Genomic DNA, 20,843 nt, shown 5'->3' on the forward strand with positions numbered 1-20,843 from the left:
ACATTGTTCACTTAATTGTAAATTAATAAATAGGTATTAATTTTAAAATGGTAACATCTTCAGGAGCGGGTCTAGGCTGTAGCAAGTGAAGCAATTGCTAAAGTCAGCTAAGTATTTCTTTCCCTTTTTATTTGTTACATAAATTTCTTTTTTCATGCAAAAAAGAAAAATAATTGAACAAGAGGTTACAAGTAGTTAAAATGCTGTACTTCAAATATTTATTTAAAATTGTAGCTAAGCCAAGTTGACTACGCTACGGAAGTATTTCATTTGGAAAAAGAAATGCTTTATTATAAAACCTAAGTATTTAACGGGTTTCGTCTCACAAGCTCATCCTTTTTTGAATGAATGTCAAACATTTTGCAGCGCATCAGCTTAAATTGGACTGAAAGTTAAACAAAATGGCAAATCAGCTGTAGCAAAGGTCAGTTTGTCATGTTTTAAAACGACTTCACAAATACAGTCGTTGGATAACATTGAACAAAACCTGTAAATGTTTTCAAATATTTTTTTGTTTGGTAATTTCTTTGCCTGTTGCTTCAACCAACGAAAATATAATAAATTACTTTTTTTTTACAGAAGTTTTTACCATAGTTTAATAAAGAAGTTTTTACCATAGTTCAATAAATTTTATTTGCCAAAAATAATGTTTTTGTCCTATTCCAGTGACACCGTTAAAAGTGGTGATAGCATCGTGTGTTTTCAATTTAGAATATATTGTAAATATCAGATAAATTTTTTTGTATTTTATTGATTTACTTGTCAAATTTACTCAAAATAAAACAAACATAAACTCAAAATAGTATTAACTTAGATGTTTTTTGCTACAAAAGGGATATATAATACTTAGCTAAAATATAACCAAAACCAAGGTAAATTTTAAATATTTAATTTTAGTCAAAAATATTTTTCTTGCTGTCTGGGTAACATTGCAATAATACATAATAAATAATAGACATCTATTTATTGTAGTAGTCTATTTAAAATAACTATTGTAAACATACTTGGATATTTTAATATTTATGACTATTTTGATAATTTTGGCCAATATGCTATTAATAATCACTATTATCTTTATTATATTATTATCTTTATATTTTTAGCATTCAAAAATGTCACGAAAATATTTGAAAACTATTCCTGACATAAGAAAATATTGTACTAAATCCAATTACTTTAATTCTACTCTTCAAGAGGCATTAGCGAAAACTAAATTAGAAAAAACGTCGATTGATGAGGCTCCTAAGTTTTTTGAAAACACTGAAACCAGTGAGGCGCCATATTGCCTGTAGTATTGAAGAGGAATATTGTTTTAAAAATCAGTTACTTCATTTAAGATTCAAAGGAATATCAATTGTATATGACTTTTTAAAAATTAGATATTAGCGGAAAAAACAATATATTAGTTTAAAGATTGCCAACCATGTTGAAAATAGTATAGATCATGGTTTTGCGATAAAAGAGTTTATTGTGACTCAACATAATGGACTTGTGACATATGAACAAGTCCAAGTTGATTTTGATTTTTCAAGTTAAAAGAGATAATGATAATGTTAAAAAAATCTGTCTCAAAGCAGTGAACTTTTGACGTCAACTAAAACTAAAAACCAACGGCTTGTTAAAGGTTCATTTTATATCATCGGCCATGAAGAAACTCTGTTCCCTATCCATTTAAAAAATTAAAATTGCTGATAAATTGTTTCAAATGAGGTCTTCTCAATTGATGAGAATGTGTATACAATAAATGATGACATGTTGGTTTCAGAGAGGGGACATTAATTTTATTTACATTCCAGATATTATAACTCTCAATTTTGGTAAACCTTAAACACTCTAATATTTTTTTTTTACTGTAAATATTTACGAGTAGAGAATTATATTATGTCTTTAAAATTTTTTCTTTCATAACCCTAAAATTTGATCAACAAGTTTATTTAGTGATTTGCATTATTTTATTGAATAAGTTGTATGTTTATTGTCAAAATATTTTAAATAGATATAATAGAATAGTTTTCAAATATTTAAAAATTATATAAAGTGATACAAAGAAATCTAAACAATTTTTAGAATATAAAGATTAAAATTAACGTTTAGTTTAAAAGTATTAAAAAATACCCTCAATGCAAGTGTAACTTTGAAAACTAGCAAATTAAAAAAATTGATAAAAGTCTAGAAAAAGGAGATCATCAGAACATTCTTTTTGCAAAAATATTTGTTATCTGGTTTGTAAAAATTTTGTTCAGAGTTAAAACTAGCACAAAGCATTCAATGTTACCCGTAATGACTGTACCACCAATATTTTATTATTTATTTAACGTATTTAGCTGCAATCTTTTTATTAACAAAAAGGTTTTAAGCATGACTAAGTCATCAATCGAGAACCTGTAGCAAAAATATAAATTCTATTAAATATCCACTCTCCTTTTATAAAACATTTTTCAATAAAGTGGATAGCAATTATTAAATGAAAACGATAATTTTTTAATTTTAAAATCTTAATTAAATAACACCGTTTGTTGGTTCGCTTCTACTTTTTCTTTATTTAGTCTATAATAAAAATGGTAAAATTTGTTTATATTTATGAAAAATGGTGAAATGTGTTTATTGCTGTTCTTCAAGATATCATTGAAGAAGTCAAACGTTTTAAAAAATTTATAGATTTCTTAGAGTCAAAAAAGTTTTATTCTCTGTGACAAGGTCTATGTTACAAAAATTGTTATTGTATCAAGGAGTAGCTGTTTTTGGAAAACCAATTATATGAATTCTTTTTCAAAAAATGTTTTAGATGTTAACTTGTAATACAAGTTGTAAGTTGATATAGAATTATTGCTGAAAAAAAAAAAACTTCCATATGCTTAAATACCATTATGTATCAAATAACATCAAAAATCAAGAGTGCTGAAATTAAAAATTGCAGGTTGAACCTTAGATTGCGTATAGTCTATATCTTTATCTATATCTATATCTTTAAATTGTGTGCAGTCTATATGCATATCAGTTTGAAGATGTCCATTCTTGAAAAATATTTTGGGAAATCTTTTTTAATAAATAGGATAATCTCAATAAAGATCAGATTTTTAAAAAAAGTGTCACTAAAAATGTTATTCAAGCAAAAAAAAATATTACATGTGCTTTTGGAAACTAGTAAAATATGGACCATAACTACCAATGCATGAAGACAAATTATTTTAAAAAAATTATTTAGTTATTTTATTTAAAACTCAATTACCAGTGCCTTTCCAATTTTAATACACAATAGTAAATATGGACTTGTAATATCAAATAATACATTGCACATTCCAATAGATGAAAGGTATTTTATTTATGAAGAATTATTTTATTATTGATTAGTGAATTAGGTTTTGGTAACTCTGTAATAATAATTGATTTTTAAGTTTGAGAACTTTTACTTTTATATGTAGAATTATATTTTATATTTCTATTGTATTTCTGCATTAGCTTTTTCAAGTCTTTTATTTAATTGTTTATTGTTTTATAATAAAGAAAATAACATAAATTAATAAATTAAATAAATAACATATTTTATCTATTATATTAGGATAACATATTTTGAAACTATTCTTTTGGAAACTTTTAAGATGATGTGAAATAATAGGAGGAGTTTCTTGACAATTTAGATTGTTAACATAATCCAGTGTTGTTTTATATTATTTTCATTTTTATCTATCGAAAGTTGTTGGTTCTTTATTCTATTTAAATCTAACTTACCACATTTTGCATTAACTTTTATGAATACTTCACTGAATTACTAAGACTGTGGGCTAACATAAGTTAATGAGTTGAAGTGTTAATTTTTTCTGAGCTCTAATTTTCATAAAAAATATATCGAAATATATAGAAATTAAGAAGATTTGACTAAATCAAAGTATTATTCTTTATTACTTTTTTTTAGTCCTTTTTTTTGTATTAACGTTGTTGTAACATAAATATGAAGTACAAAAGCACTTTATAGTGTTAATATCTTTGTAATACTAGTTATTTCAACAAAAAATATCCAATATTCGTCTATTAAAGTTGTTTACAAAAGCTAAAACAACGAAAAGCGCCTTATAATTAATTAAAAAAAACCGCCATTTTGTTTATTTATCCCTATTAAAAAGTCATACACACTAAAAAAAAAAGGTAGAAATTTCTACCTTAGGGTAGGATATATGATATACCCTTAGTAAGGTATAATTTTCTACCTTTTTGGGTAGAAAATTGTATTAAAAACAATTATTTGTCATACAATTTTCTAACTTAAAGGTATAAATTTCTACCTTATAAGGTAGAAAATTATACCTTACTAAGGGTATATCACATATCCTACCTTAACTAAAAATTTCTACCTTTATTTTTTAGTGTGTATACTAAAACTATATTGTAATACGCCTGAAGTTAGCTGTTTTTGGATTTTAAAAGCATTCCTAATTTATTTAAAGTAATATACTTTTATTGAAAAACTTTAGTTAACTTTAGTTCTATTTTTTATTTGATTTGAAACCTGTTTCTTTTTTTCATTATTTGATAAAAAGTTAATTGTAATGAATTAAGTTTATTATTAAAACAATTTTTTTTTTAAATAATAAACTTACTTGATTATTTTTTTCATTATTTGACAAAACGTTTATGTAATAAATCAAGTTTATTATTAAAATATGAAAATTTTATAAATTGTTTTTATAAATTTATTGAATTGTTACATTATATATACATATATATATATATATATATATATATATATATACATATATATATATATATATATATATATATATATATATATATATATCAGGGGCGCCATAAACATTTTTTGGTCTTTAAGATAGCTAACTTCCAGACATGGAGCAAATTCCAAACATTCATATGTTTATACCTATGTCAAGGATGCTTTGCAAAAAATTGCGATGATTGGATAAATTTTAAGTTTCATAGTATAATCTCTCAGCGTTCAAAAATTATGACAATATAATCTCAAAGACCAAATATGCTTTTGGCGCCCCTTATGTAAATAATTGAGGTTGATATATTTTACTATTTTGTTAAAAAATATTCTTTATATTCAATCACCCTTGTTTAACTCCTGTATAACATATAGCAAAAATTTTTTTAATAAAATGATTATTCTAGAATTCTACTGGTAAAAAAATTCAAGAACCGAAAAATATCGAAACAAAGTTGTGAGACAAAAAACGATTTAATTTCTGTCAAAAAAGTGAAGTTAAATCTTGAAGAGATTAGCAAAATCTAAATGTAGTGAGTAATGGTTGCCAAAAATCTCTAGTTCAATCTATAAATGATCTATGATATGACCTACTACACGTTGATAATTTACCTAATATGACCTACAACACGTAGAAAATTCTTTTTACTTTACAATATTCATATTAGTATATCTCATGTTGCATTTTTACAAAAGTATTATTTTTGAAGTTTAAGTTTTTTTTCAAATAAGTTATTATTAAACAAAGCTTTCAAATCAATTAAAATATTTACTATCACATGAGACATTCTTAATTACATAAAATGCATTATATTTTGTTTAGTAAACATTATAAAATGTCTACTAAAAGAAGTTTGCAAAGCAAAAATGTCGGCTAAATGTCGGTTTATTTTGTAAAATTACTTCAAAAAATGACGGTAAGAAGTCCAACCCGCATAGAATTTCAATAATTGGCGGCGCCTCTGATCTATAACAATGTTTTAAACGTCCATCTATTTATACGTCCTTGGTAGACCATATCGTACAGTCAGCATACCTCGACTTTAAGTACTGTCGGCGAATGTGAAAAACGTGGACCTTTTTTTTTTACGTCGGAAAAATATTTATGGCATTTTTTGCTACAGTCAATAAAAATCCTGGATCCGCCCCAGATCTCAGAAAAGTTTCTTCTGTAATAAAGCAGAGCCAGTGATAAAAGTGATTGTAAATGAATTGCAAAAACTTCATGACAAAGGATTTGATATTTTTATGGAAGGCAAAAAAACTAACTTTAGATGTTTGCTAACCCAAACTGTTGAAGACAATTTAGGTCTGCACTCTTTACTAGGATATATGGAAAATTTCAGTACTGTTTCATTTCCAAGTGACATGTGTATGATATCAAAAGTTGACATCCAGGATGTTTTTAAAGAAGACAAACACACTCTAAGAACCGATATTTTATACAACTCTCAAGTTCACCAAATGCAAAGTGGGGAAATTTCTAATAAGAATTGTGGAATTAAACGATTTAGTTGTTTAACTGAATTGGCTTATTATCATCCTGTTGCAAATGATTCTTTATTAAGTGTTATATGGTATAATGCGGTAGTGGTGTAGTGGTAAAGCGCTCGCTTCATAAGCGAGAGGTTCCGAGTTCGATCCCCACCACGTCCCTGGTTGTACTGCGCTTAACTTGCTACTCCGCGCAGTAACCTTGTTCATCAAGGATCGTGTTTCAGAGTTATAGAGTTGAGAGAGGGTAGTAACCACTATTAAGTAGCCTCCTCATCTGTAGTGGCCTTTTCGGCTTTCTCGGAATATAACAAAAAAACAAAAAAAAATGTTTTATATGATGATATGATGGAAATAAAAAAATTATAAAAATCATGTAAACTTCATTTATTATTTTTAAATACTATATTAATGTTAGTCTACAAAGTTAAAATCAATTTAGAGTATTGTTATTAGTTCTTTTGCGATTCGCACTTCCACTTCTGTCTCTCAAATTTATAAAATAGGTGGTCAAAGCTTGCTCAATAGGTAGGTTCTCAGCATAACAATGCTTTTTTCTTACACTTTATAAAGAGAAATATGGCATATTGATTACTTATTTTGCCTAAATGATAGGGTCATCTATGCATAATGATGTCAGATGATGACCCGGTTTATTGAACACCTTCACCCTTTACAAACTCAGTCAATTTTTTGCCATCTCCCATTGAAAATGATGTCAGTTTTTGTTATCATATTATGATAGTATATCTGAATTGTTAATATAATATAAAAAATGCATATACCATCAATTTTTTTTGGTTCAATTAAACATTTATTCACAACAGTACTAAAAGTAAAAAAAACAAACAAAAATTGTTCATTCAGATAAGTAAGCTAATTTCTGAATTTAAATTGTTTTTCCTATGATCCTCTACAGTTTTAAGCAACAAAAGCAAGAAGTTTTTAGACCACATTGTTGGTGTAAATACCTCTAAAACCTGCTCATAGCTAACATAAATTGTTTTACTTTTTTTTTAAATAAAATATTTTACTTTATTTTTTAATTCAATTTTTTAATTGACATTATTTTGGTTTCAACATCCCCTCCCCATTGTCAATTATTGTTAAACTCACACTGCCCCTCTATCTACCTGCATCATTTATGGATGATCCCCATAGCCTAAATACTATATATATATATATATATATATATATATATATATATATATATATATATATATATATATATATATATATATATATATATATATATATATATATATATATATATATATATATATATATATATATATATATATATATATATATATATATATATATATATATATATATATATATAAATATATATATATATTCTTTTTACTTTATTTACAACACCATTTGATATACAACAAACCCTTGCAAAGCTTACAATAATTCAGTTAAAATTCAATCTGAGTTATTGAAACGTAATAAATTTAACATCAATAGAAAAGTAAAGCTGTCATCATTTACAATGTAAAGGGTGTTGTCACAATATGTTGAAAGTAAAATTAAGTTACTAATAAAATCACGTTCAACAATGATAAATATTCTTACTGTAGTAAGAATTAGTACTATTTAACAAATTTGAACAAATAAATATAAATAGTGAAAAAACAATGAACAAATTAGAACTTGAACTTGAACTAAATCTTGAATTTGAATTAATTGGTACTAATTTGTTCAAGCATAACCTTAAAAAATAAGTTTATATAATAAATTTTATGTATAACTAGTTATACATATAGTTAACTATCAGGAGTTATATGTATAACTGCATGCATTTTAAAGTATTTTATTTAATTTATATATTACTTTAGATCATATTACTTTGAATACTGGACCCAGAGACTTTATTCCCAATTACTCTGAGGTACTCCAGATTAAAAATTGAAAAGTTTCTGTAAATATCTTGTTTTTGATCCTCAATGTACTTCGTAAGTCCCTTAAGTTTTATGAACCTTATTATATATAAAGTTAAAAGTTTTGGAGCCTAAAAAAGTTACAGAAACCACCCTATCTCCCCCCTATTTTAATATTTTTTTTAATAAAGAAAATTTGACTTTCAAACCAGCATTTCTTTGTGGGATACTGCAGTGTCCCATGCAAGCATGCTTAGTTTTTGACAACATTTGAACTTGCATCAGTCAATTGTTTGCAGATAATATACTCAAGAACTATATTCAAATATCATATGAACATGTAAGAGAATGTTCATATGATATTTGAACATCACAAATTTAATAATATTGTTGTGATATGTTATATAAATAATACCATAATAGATTATGATATGAAAATTAGATAGGATATAAAGACAATGATCTAAGAATAAATTTACTTATAGAAATTTAGATGTTTGTTTATTAGTTTCAGAATATTATATTATGTGTGACCGCGGCTTTCTATAATAACAGGCCTTGACATCGCGCAACAAAGTTGTTAAACTGAAGGCCAATTCCTAATACTGTGTTTACATTTTCATCTTTTAACATTAGACGAAAGTTTGTGTTTGCGCTTTTTTAATAAATCTTTAAAATTTGATTAGTTTATAAAGTAGATAGCGCTACTTCAAGACGATAACGTTGTAAGGTTCAAGGCGTTAACATTGTAAGGTAATAACATTTTCAAACTAACGATAATAATTAAAATGTCTTAAAAATGCCTTTAAAATGCTGAGTATCTCTTATACAATTTATACAACTACAGCTACAATATCAATTACAACTACAACAAAATTATCAATACTCAACCACAACAAAAGTATCAATTTATAAATTCCCGAAGAATCTAGAGGAGAGAAAAAGATGTAGTGAAGCTATCCCAAGAACTGGTTTTATTGTTGCAGACTATACAGCAGTATGTCAACTGCATTGGCCAAATGAAGCACCTTTTGAAAGCAAATATGGAAGCGACGACCTTTAAACCCACCATCTGTTATTAAAAATATTCTGCCTAGTTGTTTAGCCACACCAGCAAGTTAGAAAAACTGTAACTTCAAGCAGTTTTCAAAGCATTTTACCAGATGAGTTAATTGATTTTCTAAAAGAGGATGAACTTATATTTGACGATATTCAATCTTTGTTAAGTGATAATAACGATGTTATTGTTTTCCAGCTTAATAAAAAAAGTTTACACATACAATCAAAAATGTACAAACTTGGTGTTCCATTAATTATTTTAGTAATTTTCAATGATTATTCATTTGTAGCTAACCATAATGGCACAACTTGTAATATTTCATCTTTAGCTGTAAACAAATTAAAGTTAATAAAAACAAAATCAGCTTTATTTGAAGCAGTTAGATTTTTAAAAAATAAAGAAAGTTCGCTTCTGTCAAATATTCTATTCGAACACCTTAATGCTATGAGAAAAGTTAATGTTGGTGAAGTTTTATATACTTCAAATATTATATGTAGAGCATATGAGTATTTTGCTATGCGACGAAGTTTAGATGATTGTTTGTGTATTGACTACAAGTTGCCAAGTATAAGGACTTTAACACGATTGACTTCAAAAATAAGCTCAATGGAGGACCTAAGTTTCATTAATAGTATTTTTATGAACTTAAATCCATTAAAAAGAACTTCCATATTACTAATTGATAAGGTCTATGTCAAAGCTTCATTACTTTACCAAAGAGGTGCTTTGTTTGGTCAAGCAGTAAACTACCCTGAAAAGTTAGCTAAAACAATTTTATCATTTATGATTAAATATCTTTTTGGAGGTCCAGAATTTATATGCAGAGCTCAACCTGTTGCAAATCTTTCCTCTGAATTTCAGTTTGCTCAATGTCAACAAATTGTTGATACGATAAATAATATTGAAAATAGTAAGACACTGGTAATAATTACTGATGGTAACCGTGTAAATCAAAGATTTTTTGGAATGTTTAAAACAGTTGATAGTAAATCATGGTTAACAACATCAGGTATATATTTGTTGTATGATTATGTGCATCTCTTAAAATCTATACAAAACAATTGGTTGACAAAAAAGACTGGCGAACTTCAATTTTTGAACAATAAAGAACTGGCTTTGGCTAAGTGGAGTGATTTAGAAACTTTATATAAAACTGAGTGTAATAGTCTTTTTAAACTCTCTAAACTTACAGATAAATCAGTTTATCCAAAACCAATAGAGAGACAATCTGTAAAGTTTTGTTTGTCTGTTTTTTGTGAAGAAACAGTAGCTGCATTAAGAACGCATCCAGAGATTGAAAATATAGCATTTGAAGGCACTGCTGTATTTATTGAAAAAATATTTTTTTTTCGAATGTTGTTAATGTCAAAGCACCTGGTGCTGGCATTCGGTTTAGAAATGAATTATGCGGAGAAATCCACTCAGTTGGTGATCAACAGTTACAACTGCTACGAGATATTGCTGAACTGTCAAATTTTATGAAACCTACAGGTAAGTGTGAAAAAGAGCTTACGCTAGATATTAGCAATGCAATAGTGCATTCATTTTAAGGCTTTATTGATCTCGTAGAAACTTTGTTGAGTAATGGAGCAGAGTATGTCTTATTAGGTTGGTTTTCAACAGATCCACTTGAAAAAGCTTCTAAGCTTCGACAGGGATCTGGAGGTACTTACTTTATAAACGCTAAATCTGTAATTGAAAAAATTAATATTCAACATACTAAATTGATATTACAACTTGACATTCCTGTTGATGGTATCGATGGTCATACTTGTGACATATGTTTTAGAGATATTTCTACTGATGAAAAAGAACTTCTGGATAATATACATGATCTTGAAAGCTCAGTTAATAAATCTACATTAGTGGCTATAGTTTACAAAGCTGGCTATGTGCAAAAAAGCGAAATAAAAATTTATGATGGTTCTACCAATTATTATTATAAATATGGAAGTTATCTGTATAGCCTCTGTATAACAGAGGCGGAATTGAAATTCCTTCTGATACTCTTTTCTAATGGTCAATATTTTGCTTTTTTTTTTTCAAGGTGCTACTGACCCTTTATGCAGAACAATTTGTGTTACTCAGTTTCAGTTCATTGCTGCTAAGTATAAATTTAAAATCACAAAAAAACAATGCAGAGTATATTCTAATATTCTGCTAAAGAATTACTCACTAATTACCACTCCCAAAATACTAAAGCTATCATAATTTATGTGAAAATTAGTTTTGTAATTTATTATGCTATTTACTTGTTATGTTTTTTATTTTCTCTTTAGTCTATATGTCTCTCTATTTGTTTTTTTTTTTATATTTTTACCGTGTTACTCTCTCTCTCTCTCTCTCTCTCTCCCTCTCTATCTATCTATATATATATATATATATATATATATATATATATATATATATATATATATATATATATATATATATATATATATATATATATATATATATATTTATATTTATATTTATATATATTTGTATTTATATATATTTGTATTTATATATATTTGTATTTATATATATTTGTATTTATATATATTTGTATTTATATATATTTGTATTTATATATATTTGTATTTATATTTTTTTTAGAAAATGTTTGAAGAAAGTTAGAAGATACTAAAAACCTTGGTATTATGCAAGCCGAAGCGATTTAATTAATTCAATCGACAAAAAACGGCGTGTAAATCGCAAAGGAAAAAATAATATTTTTAATATTCATTTTGGATGTATTGATTAATAGCATTTATTTTAAAATAAATTCATTTTGCAACACGTTTTTTAATTTTATAAAATTTCGTCATAATAGTTTAAGGTAAATCCCACATAGGTTATAGGTGGAAAACATCACATGTAAAAGATCAAAAATGCTGCACATTTTGAATACCAAATAAGATAAAGTAGCAAATACCAGATTAAGTTAAGCCTCTCTGAAAGCTTCGATGATTAATTTTAAATTACTATTTAAGTAATTTTTAAATTAAAAGATTTTCAAAAAATAACATAGAAGCATTCGGACTTTCATTTGTCTAGTATTGACTACTTTTATACCATTTGGATTAAAATATGTGGCATTTAAGATCTATAACATGTAGTATTTTCCACCTATATCCTATGTAGGATTTACCACATAAAACCCATGTGGGATTTACCATATAAAACCCACATGGGACAAAATAATAATCCCCATATGGGTTACATATTGTAAAAACCCACGCGTATCCCATATGGAATCCATGTGGGATTTACCATATGAAACCCACATGGGACAAAATAATAATCCCCACATGGGTTACATATGGAAAAAATCCACGCGTATCCCATGTGCGCTTTTTGCACTTGGTATTAGCCTGTAAAATTCAAACCAATATTCTTTAATTTATTTATTTTTAAGTGAGTTTGTTTTCAAGTTCTGTTACAAGCTTGGATTTACATTAATGGATTACAGAGAAAAGGCATGTTCTGAAGAAAATTTTCTTTTCTAAAAAAATTAAATTCTCTTGCTGTTGTAGTCGATGACACATTTTAAAAGGTGACTGGCATAATTTGGGTGCAATGGATCTCTCTTAAATCTCTCCCAGTGAGATTTGAAGTTGAAATGTAGAGCTTCTGTTGCCTGCTAACTAAAGAGGCCGAGTCCAATTTGTTTCATCTTGATGAACTGTGGCACGTGGTAAAACATTGCATGCACTTTGGGAGTCACAGAAATAGGAAGGTTGGTATAGCTAAGTTTGAACTGTTCAATCTTGGATTCATAGTCAGAGTCCAGGCTTTTTCCAAAGCACGAAGTGACCACTGTCTTGAATAGTGTGAGTGTTTGAATGAAGCCAAGAGCTGGACTGAAACCTTCTTTTTCTGAAAGCTGTTGAAGCTTATCCAGACCTCTTAGAAGCTTCATGCAACCGTTCCCATTGAAATGCCCCCCATGGTAAGGCTGGATAGGGATATGAAATGATGGAGGCCATTCCTTGGCCCTTGGCCACAGGTCGCAAAGATATTTAAAGATGTGGTTCACAACTCCAAGTAATAAGTGGAGCTCCATTGGTGGAATAGCCTCAAGGACAAACTTATCATCTTGAAATTCAATCAAAGGTACATGAATGACATTTTTGAATTCCTTCGACTTTCTTCTGATCTGACCAAAAGTCCAAATTTGTCCACAATTTTCAAGACCTGGAGATGCAGCATCACACCAACAACAAGGGTGTTTGCTACTGTGAGACTGAATGCCACAAAGAATGTTGGCCAGCTTTAGGTCACAAGAGACAACCAAAGAACCTGTTTGGCATTTTTCTTTGACTTGAATGAGGTCGAAAATGGCCTTCACATTCTGGTAACTCTCAGGAGTGTTTTGTGACAGTGCTATCAGCTTCTGCTTAACACTCGTTTTTTTGGTTGATGCTGGTGCCATCAGCTTGATTGTCTTCTGTACTGAGCTGTGTGGAGGAGTCTCATCTTCTTCCAACACAATATAAGTGAAGCTCACTTTCAGAAATGATCCACCACCATCAACCCCGAGTTTTAAAATGGAAGATTCTGATAGTTTTCGTGATGCTCTGAAAACATCACTGAGATTGCTGAGGCTCTGGCAGTGCACAACTTGACAAGTTTGACCATTCTCTGCCAATCTGATGTTGCTGACCATGAACTGATCATTAAGTTTCTGGCCGGCTAGAGCAAACTTCAAAGGAAAACTTGGCTCCACCAATCTAATTGGGCTGATTTGATTTAGTGCTGAACCTAGTTTTTGCATGCCATTGTTTGAAAGTCCTGTATTTTGCTGAATTTGAACCATATTTTCTGTTGTGAGTGGTTCTTTGAATAGCTGCTGAGCCGATGACGGACCTTTAAAAACAATAAAATAACATCCATTAGGAAAAAAAATATTTATTCTTGCAATGAGAATGATTTAAAGTAAAATTAGGTTGATGAAATGAAATTGAAGCAGGGTAATTAACTAAGAGATGAATTTTCAATAAAAGCAGTTGCAATTCGCATTTTAATTAATATAAAAGCATTCTTGTTTCTTTTTCTCATAATTAATTATTACAGGTCATAAATTAAATGTTTGTGAATCAACATTTTGAGTGCCTTTAATTTAGCATAATGATACTATGATAACTAACTAGACAATAGAAGTAATTACCTCTCCTCAATGGCAAAAGTTTTCTAATAGTGCCATTTGGAGATGCGCTTTTGGATGCTAAGACTGCTGCAGCCACTTACTCTGCACCTACGGGATTATCTGTGGCCATTCTTCTCAAGGTTTTCATGGCGAGTTCCAATGGTGCAGTTGTGAAGAAGTCCTCGGCCAATAATTGACAAGTACTTTGTGCAGCGCTTTTCAGAACTCTGAGAAGTTTGCTTTGGAATTTTTTCCTCGGATTCTTTGACTTTGTCAAACGGATGCTTCTCCTTTCCTTTGATCTTGGCAATTTGGCATAAAAGGAATCACAAACTGACGAAACTCTGGTTGTAGGTTTGATAGAAATTGACTTGAAGTCAAAAAGTTTAGGCACATGATTGATTTTTCCAGCACAAAGTTTTCCGATTTGAGATCTGCATGAAACACAAGTAGCCAAAGGCACTCTTTCATCACTGATATCTATGTCTGTTTGAATCAGTTGAAGAATTTTCAACTTAAAGTTTTCAGTCAACACTTGATCACCCTTTTTCATGCATATAACACAAACAGATTTTCTGCAATCTTCATGAGTTTTTGCAAATGTAGGCATCTTTAAATTTATTTAAAAAGCGCTCACTGTGTTTACATTTTGCTTTCTTCTTTGAATAATTACTGCCATTTCCCGAAAAAATTATTGGCCGGTAATTTTTTAACCGAGGGGCAAAGTTCGAACTTGAGAATTTATCTTGATACATCGGAACAGCAATAAGATGCATATTTGGATAAAAGCTTTTAAAATAAAAAAGTTTTGTTTTTATGCATTACATTTTATATTATATATATTGTTTAAACAAAGCATGTCTTGTAGCATTTTAAGCACTTAAATAGATCGCATTATAGTATGCAAAAGCTTATAAACTTTTTGACCAAAATTATGCTTTGGATATTAATGAGGGATTTCAAAACCCTTTATTTTGGGCTCCCATAGGCATGCACTATCACCCCTTAAAAGGATTTTCATAGGGTATTTCATTGATATTAGGACCCCAAATCTACAAACCGTGGCAAACCTATGCTCACTAAATCAAACGAAAATTGACGAATACAATCAACCACCGAGCATAACCGCCCACATCTTATATATAACACAATTTTTAAAAAATAAAACTTAAGCTTTTCTTATATAATTTATTATTTTTTATATCTTTAAATCTTTTTATATTTTTTAAATCTTTTTTCAAGCAAAGTATCAACAGTTGAAACAAATGTGTTAAGTATTTACATTCCGAAAATGTCTCTTTTATTCGAAAATAAAAAGTCTCCTTGTTTACAGCATTAAAATATTCAATAAATGGCTAAAATCCTCATATTTTATCTCTACGTAAACAGTGAAAATGTTAAAATCAAAGTTTTCACATAAGTTTTCGCGCATAACAATTTATTTCCATAATCTCTTTATAGTCGTTTGAATAAATTACTAAAAAGAAACGTTTATTTCTTCTTTTTCTTTTTTTTTTTTTTTTACTTTTTTCAATTTTTTTCAAATACAAAGTAAAACACTTTTTAAATTTTATAGTTAGAATATTCACGACATATGTAAAGATATTATACACTATAACAAAGTTAAGGATTTTTGAAAAAGCTAAAAATTCTAAAAACATCAAAACACCGGCAGAAATTTATTGCGTAAATTTGTGTCATGTCCTGCGGATGATCTGAAAAAAATTATGATCCAAAAGTTAATAAAGAAAAAATTGTATAATACAGAAAGGTGCTGTGGAGTAGGGTGTGTCCTAATTTTTTTCTAAGTTTTAACAAAAACCCGGTATAAAGAAAACTGTGCACAACTTATTTAAAACTAAAACCAAAAGATAAAATAAAAATATGTTAAGCGTCCGGGAAGTGTGTTTTAAAATTACATGTTTATGGCAAGTTTTTCGTAATTAGCTTTGAACCAAACCACAGATGCTGCTTTGCGTCCACGCATTTTTAAACGCAACACCCATTCATTTTGAATTCTATGTGTGATATGTGATATCAAAATTATAAAAAGTTTTCAACTTATAAATTGTCAAACTAATAGTTTTTATGTTATTTTTTTATGTCAAAAAAAAAGTTATTGAAAAAAAACATTTATGCAAAAGTAGGTTTAGTAATCCCATGCTATATTTTTAATCCCGGGATTTCCGCATTACACTAACTTATTCCCGAGATCCTGGGACTTATAAATACCTGTTGTGGAAAGATTTTAACATATTATTTAAGTAAAGTTTTAATAAAATTATTAACTCATTCAAAATATGTTAAGGAAAAACTAATTAAATTACAAAGAAATTCTTTGGTTTTTTAATACTAAACATACTTAATTATTAAATTATATAGAACTCGTTGTTTTTATAGATATAATATAAATATGTAATTATTTCTTATTATATTTAAAATAAGTTTTTCATCAAGAATTAGAAAAAAGAGCGGATCAAAGCTTTCTGAGTATATAGATTATGGAACAGATTTTCTTGTATTGGAGTTACCAACGCTAAAAGATCTTCTTTGATATGGTATAGCAAGAAACCATAAAAACGAATGAGAAAAAACAATAAAAACAATAAAAACAATAAAATTTATCTGATAAAATACTTAATGAACGATGTTTACTCAAAGTTGATTGGTAAATGAATCCATGCAATTGCTTTATTTCTATATCCTGTAACACATATCGAACAACAGTAATATAAAATTACTGCGAGATTGGTGGATGATTGGAATGCAGCTAACCTAGTTGTTAGGGTAAAAGGAAGCTTCAAGGCCAAAGAAATTTAAGACTAAGCTTGACAAACTGTTTGATATACTAAATGGTAATTGCCAAATTATTACTTGTAAAGAGAATTGCACGTGAAAAAAGAAAAAAGATTCCTAAAAAAGAGTTTTTAGCTGAAACAGGGAGTACCGGTACACATCAAATCGATTTGGCAGAATTAAAAGAAAACAAAAAGCTACATAAAATTGGAGAAAAAAGATTGAAGTAAGATTTTTTAAAATAGTTATGCTTTTAATTAATTATTAGTTAACAAATCAAAGTTAATTAAACTCCTTCATAATATTAATTTTAGTTATGTTACAAATATCTTCCTGCTTCGACTAACAAAATGTAACTATATTCAAATAAATTTGACATACGACCATTTGTATTTTACCTATGTTAAGACATAACAGATAAAAAATACATTATTAAAACTACTTGGACTTTAGGTATTTTACATATTTTAATGAAAGTTCAATTATTTTATCTATAGTTAAAAAAAAGCGTCTAAAGAACAAATAAAAAGAAGTCAGAAGAAAAGTTTGAATTTGAATTTAGCAAAACATTTATTACGAAAGTACTAAGTAACGAATGTTGCATAACAAACAGCGATACAAAGCTCAATCAAATGTGTTGACAAAATGAAGTTCAGGAAAGTTTAAAAGGACAATGGAACTATAAAAGTTTTTTCTAACATAGCTGTCGCAAGAATACGACATGGTACTGGCTTAAGGGAAACGGCTGTAATTGCAACGGCAGCTTGTATGGATACAGGAATAGTTAAAGAAGACAATACCAAGTTAGTTATTGGTCACGACAAAGTCAAGCTCAGAAAAGATATGCAGCCTCTTTTCGTAGAGTTTGACACTCAATGCAGGACTAGCATTATTGATCGCATTTTTTTTTGACGGCAGAATTGATAATGCAAAAGATCATTTAATTCTTGAAAGTTCCACTAAACTATATTCTGCTACAATCAAAAAAGAACATTATACAGTATGTCAAGAGCCAGGTGGTTGGTATCTTTTCCATTTCACATTTTAAAAAGTTTAAAAATATACAAAACACGCTAAAGTAATTGCTAAGAATATATATGAATTTTTAAAATATAATGGTACCAATAAAAGCAATAGAAGGGGATTCTACAAGTGTTAACACAGGTTAAGTAAAGGAATGCATTGACTGGAAGTAAAATTAAAAAAAAGCTAAACTGGCTGGTTTGCTCACTCCATACAAATGAACTTTGTCTGCGTGATCTGATACCAACTCCTAATGGAGTGACTCTAAGCAGCAACAAATGGAGAGGCAGTATTGGAAAACTATTAAATGGTTTAAATTAACCCATCCTTTGAAAAAAATGACTTTGGAAATCCTCTTATTAAAGGTTGAGTTAATCAAAAATTTATCCCCCGATCAGTTTAAACTAGTCTCTGCCACTAGAAGTGGAAACATACCTGCAGACTTGGCTTTACTTGAAATTGGGTTATTCATTTCGGATGGTTGACAACTGCCAACAGAGCATTAGAGTTTGGGTCTCAAACGATGAGAACTTAAAAAACCTTAAATTAATAATTGAGTTTGTGGTGGGAGAGTACATGCAAAGTTATTTAAATGTTTAAAATTTAAGTTGCACATAGGTTTACTAAAGAAACGAGGCACATTCTTTACCAGCTTAACCTTTTAAAACATCAATCAAGTGAAGTAGTTGCACTTGTTATGTCAATAGTTCGACGTTGAGCATGGTACGCTTTCTCTGAGTCCATGCTCTGCTCAGAGAATGTTGAGGAAAGACAGAACGGTATAGAGTTTATTAGCGAAAAACTTGTCTGATAAAAATGACTTCATAAATAAAACCTGATTCAAAATGTCTACTAATCAGTCAAAGAATGATTTGATCTTCATGACAACAATTAAAAAAATGTGGAAATTTCGTTTTATTAAAACAATTATATAATAATTATAATAAAATTATAATTAAAAGAGTTCTTTCTTTATTGAATAATAATAATAACTAAATAATGGATAAATGAATTTAGAAACTTTTATAAAAGTTTTAATAATAATAGATAAAAAAAAATAATTAAATAAAAAAGTTTAAGCCTTTAAAAATATGCAGCCACAAGCAAAAATTTATCATGAAAAAAAAATTTTTTTGAAAAATATTTACGATTTATTTCTGCCTGAAATAAATCCTAAATCTTATGTTAGGTTTTAGGATTCTCGCGGAAAAAGCTACTGGGATATACGATCATCATAATTTCCGGTAGCTTAAGCGGCTGATTGTAAAGTGCAAATAATGAACTAATTGCAACTTCGCATATTAAAACTTTTTTTTAATAAAAAAATATTGGTACTATTATTTTGTGTTATAAGTTAATAAAAAACAAACAATATTAATGTTTTTTTTTAAGCTTAAAAAGTGGAATCTTAGATGTAACTTAATGTTAAAAAAATCCATATTTTAAATAGAGTAACAATTACGTTTTGCTTGGTTATACTTCATAAATTTAAAAGCTTAAAAAAAAAAAATCTTTTTCAAATAAAACTCAAAACCAATTTAATTATAATAAAGCTATTAAATTTATCAAATCTTTATCAAATTAATTAAAGAGCTTAGTCTCTATTTGTAGCCCATTTAAGGGATTATTAAAGCTGCTTTACCGAAACTAGATAGCGCATACTAAAAAATTGATTTTTTGTTATACTTTTCAATATAATCTTTTATTTTGTTTTCGTAAAATATTTTTTATTTGTTTTTTTTTTTTTGTTTTTTTTTTTAGTGGTTTTAAAATTTTATTGTTTATGTAACTTTTTAATTGGTCCTTTTAATTTTTAATAAAAATAAATAAAAAAAACATAAAAAATGTTAAACGGCAAAGAAAGAGCAGTTCTTCAATATAATGTCAAAAATTATTTTGTAAAAAATCCAAAAGCTAACCATTATATTAAAGAAGGAACCTGTCGCAAAACAGCATATAATTATATCAATCGACACCTTACAGGAAAGTGTTTATAAAAAATTATGGACGCCCATCATCATGGACTCGAGAAAAAAATCAAAACTTCGCAGGTTGACCAACAATCGAAAAGGTGTAAGTCAAAGAAAACTCGCACATAAATTCAACGTCGATCAAAAGACAACTTATACACAATTCGCGAAAATAAACATTAAGTACCATAAACGTGAAGAAACACCCAAATACAATGATGGACTAAGGGCACAAAAAAGAAGCCGAAAACTCGTAAATCACCTCTATAAAAAACAGAGTGTTTTAATTTTAGACGACAAAGAATACTTTTGTTTCGGCCGCGATGAAATGCCTGGAAACGCCGGATATTACACGGACGATAAAGACAAATGTCCAGATAATGTTCGTTTTGCGGAAAAGAAAAATTTCCAAAAAAAAATTCTTGTTTGGATTGCACTACCTGAGCGCGAAATGTCGAAACCACTCATTCGGTTGCAATATAATCAAGCATTTATATCAAAAGAATCAAGCATTAATATCAAAGATGGATGAAAATATCAATTTTGTGCCAGTCAATATGAACCCTCCTAATATATCTTCAGCCCGGCCAATCGAAGACTTTTTTGGGAATATTGGCTCAGAATGTGTATGAGGGTGGATGGGAGGCCAAAAGTTTACAATAATTGATTGGGCGTATCAATGCGTGTTTGAGAAAAATTGAGGCAACATTTCAGAATCACTTATAAAGGGTATCAAAAAAAAATTAAGATTAATAGCCCA

General features: G+C 28.2%; 1 long non-coding RNA gene across 1 annotated transcript; it reads left to right on the forward strand.

Annotated features, from left to right (window-relative positions):
- The first annotated feature begins 8,572 nt into the window (after window positions 1–8,572).
- On the forward strand, window positions 8,573–11,944 carry LOC136076742 (uncharacterized). The gene is made up of 2 exons (XR_010636551.1): window positions 8,573–8,856; window positions 11,762–11,944. It is a non-coding gene; the product is annotated as an uncharacterized LOC136076742 (long non-coding RNA).
- The last annotated feature ends 8,899 nt before the right edge of the window (window positions 11,945–20,843 follow it).

The sequence above is a fragment of the Hydra vulgaris genome, chromosome 02 (genome assembly GCF_038396675.1).
Source record: "Hydra vulgaris chromosome 02, alternate assembly HydraT2T_AEP".
NCBI lineage: Eukaryota > Metazoa > Cnidaria > Hydrozoa > Anthoathecata > Hydridae > Hydra > Hydra vulgaris.